This window comes from Anastrepha obliqua, unplaced genomic scaffold (genome assembly GCF_027943255.1).
Source record: "Anastrepha obliqua isolate idAnaObli1 unplaced genomic scaffold, idAnaObli1_1.0 ptg000183l, whole genome shotgun sequence".
Lineage (NCBI taxonomy): Eukaryota > Metazoa > Arthropoda > Insecta > Diptera > Tephritidae > Anastrepha > Anastrepha obliqua.
Window position 1 is genome coordinate 30001 of NW_026562262.1, and position 2500 is coordinate 32500.

Here is a 2500-nt window from a genome sequence, read left to right on the forward strand (position 1 = left end):
ATTAAAAACTTGAAAATTTTCGGCTTTCGCCTTGAACTTAGGACCGACTAACTCGTGATCAACCACTGTTCACACGAAACCCTTCTCCACTTCAGTCCTCCAAGGTCTCATTCGATTATTTGCTACTACCACCAAGATCTGTACCAATAGCGGCTCCATGCAGGCTTACGCCAAACACTTCTAAGCACACTATTGTACCCTCCTACTCACTAAAGTTTCAAAATTTATAAATCAATCGAAATTGTTTTATAAATCATCTACTTTAGCGGTAATGTATAGGTATACAACTTAAGCGCCATCCATTTTAAGGGCTAGTTGCTTCGGCAGGTGAGTTGTTACACACTCCTTAGCGGATTACGACTTCCATGTCCACCGTCCTGCTGTTTTAAGCAACCAACGCCTTTCATGGTATCTGCATGAGTTGTTAATTTAGGCACCGTAACATTACGTTTGGTTCATCCCACAGCGCCAGTTCTGCTTACCAAAAGTGGCCCACTGGGCACATTATATCATAACCTCAACCTTCATATCAAGAAAGGTGAGGTTCTTACCCATTTAAAGTTTGAGAATAGGTTAAAATCGTTTCGACCCTAAGGCCTCTAATCATTCGCTTTACCAGATAAGATTATTTTATATAATTTTTAAATGCACCAGCTATCCTGAGGGAAACTTCGGAGGGAACCAGCTACTAGATGGTTCGATTGGTCTTTCGCCCCTATACTCAATTCTGACAATCGATTTGCACGTCAGAACTGTTTCGGTCTTCCATCAGGGTTTCCCCTGACTTCAACCTGATCAAGTATAGTTCACCATCTTTCGGGTCACAGCATATATGCTCAAGGTACGCTCCAGTTAGAGGTATAAATAATAATAAATTATCATTATACATAACTATATGGAACGCCCCGGGATTGAATTAATTGACTATTTATTAAAAAATAGACTAAAAATTAATCCCATTATATTTAAGTTAAGTTAATTATGCCATTAAGTTTAATATAACTCAATGACTTGCACATATGTTAGACTCCTTGGTCCGTGTTTCAAGACGGGTCCCGAAGGTATCCTGAATCTTTCGCATTGTTAATCATATAAATGCATACAAATAAATATTAATATCATAGATATTAAATTTTTTGTAAAATTCAAAAAATGAATTTTAGCATTATATATAATAAAATCTATCAACACTTTATCAAATCATTAGTATTTATTTTATGTTAATATGCTTAAAAAGCAAATTAATTTAAATAAACTTAATATCACCAATGATCTTTTGATAAATACTTTATTATGTTAATAGATTACAATGTCCTTATATGAAAAAAATGCACATTATTTTTTTAATTATTTAATGATGAATTTTTCATAATGGATATTCAGGTTCATCGGGCTTAACCTCTAAGCAGTTTCACGTACTATTTAACTCTCTATTCAGAGTTCTTTTCAACTTTCCCTCACGGTACTTGTTTACTATCGGTCTCATGGTTATATTTAGTTTTAGATGGAGTTTACCACCCACTTAGTGCTGCACTATCAAGCAACACGACTCTTTGGAAATATCTTTCTAGTAATCATTAACGTTATACGGGCCTGGCACCCTCTATGGGTAAATGGCCTCATTTAAGAAGGACTTAAATCGTTAATTTCTCATACTAGATATTAAGATATTCCATACACTGCATCTCACATTTGACATATAGACAAAGTGACTTAGTGCTGAACTATTTTCTTTTCGCTCGCCGCTACTAAGAAAATCCTTGTTAGTTTCTTTTCCTCCCCTCATTAATATGCTTAAATTCAGGGGGTAATCCCATATGAGTTGAGGTTGTTTTAATATTCTTTTTTTATCTTCTCACAATTTAATAAAAAAATTATATCATCTTTTCATCTCTATTTTTCTTTTCTCCTTTTATATATTGTAAATATATAAAAATAATAATAATGTAAAATGAGGCAATCCTAGAATAAAAAATTTAATTTTTATGCTAGACATTCCTCCTTTTAATTACATATATAAATTATTATTTTATATATATATATAAATAATATGAAAATTTTTTGTAAAGAATACTTAGATTCAATATTTTCATCATTTCATTTTATTTGAGAGGATTTTTTTTTTAAAGAATATATAATAAATAAAATTCATTATATATCTTTATTTTTTTTGCTATTAATATTATGAATTATTTAAAATCCAATAATATACACATTTGCTTAAATTCAATTATTTTTATAAAAGAATAAGCAACTTATTTAGCATAGTCTTACAACCCTCAACCATATGTAGTCCAAGCAGTACTTTAAAATTGAATTTAATGTACATAACAGCATGGACTGCGATATGCGTTCAAAATGTCGATGTTCATGTGTCCTGCAGTTCACACGATGACGCACAGTTTGCTGCGTTCTTCATCGACCCATGAGCCAAGTGATCCACCGCTTAGAGTATTTTTTTATTTATTTTTATTTATAACAAATGTCAATTTTTTTTTGC

General features: G+C 31.8%; 1 non-coding gene and 1 pseudogene across 1 annotated transcript in view; both read right to left on the reverse strand.

Annotated features, from left to right (window-relative positions):
- LOC129252370 (large subunit ribosomal RNA) overlaps positions 1-1831 on the reverse strand; it is a 3987-nt gene extending 2156 nt beyond the window's left edge. The window contains exon 1 of the ribosomal RNA XR_008583407.1: positions 1-1831. This exon is cut by the window's left edge and continues 2156 nt beyond it. This is a non-coding gene — a ribosomal RNA (large subunit ribosomal RNA).
- Positions 1832-2273: 442 nt separating this feature from the next.
- On the reverse strand, positions 2274-2454 carry LOC129252373 (5.8S ribosomal RNA; annotated as a pseudogene).
- Positions 2455-2500: the final 46 nt, after the last annotated feature.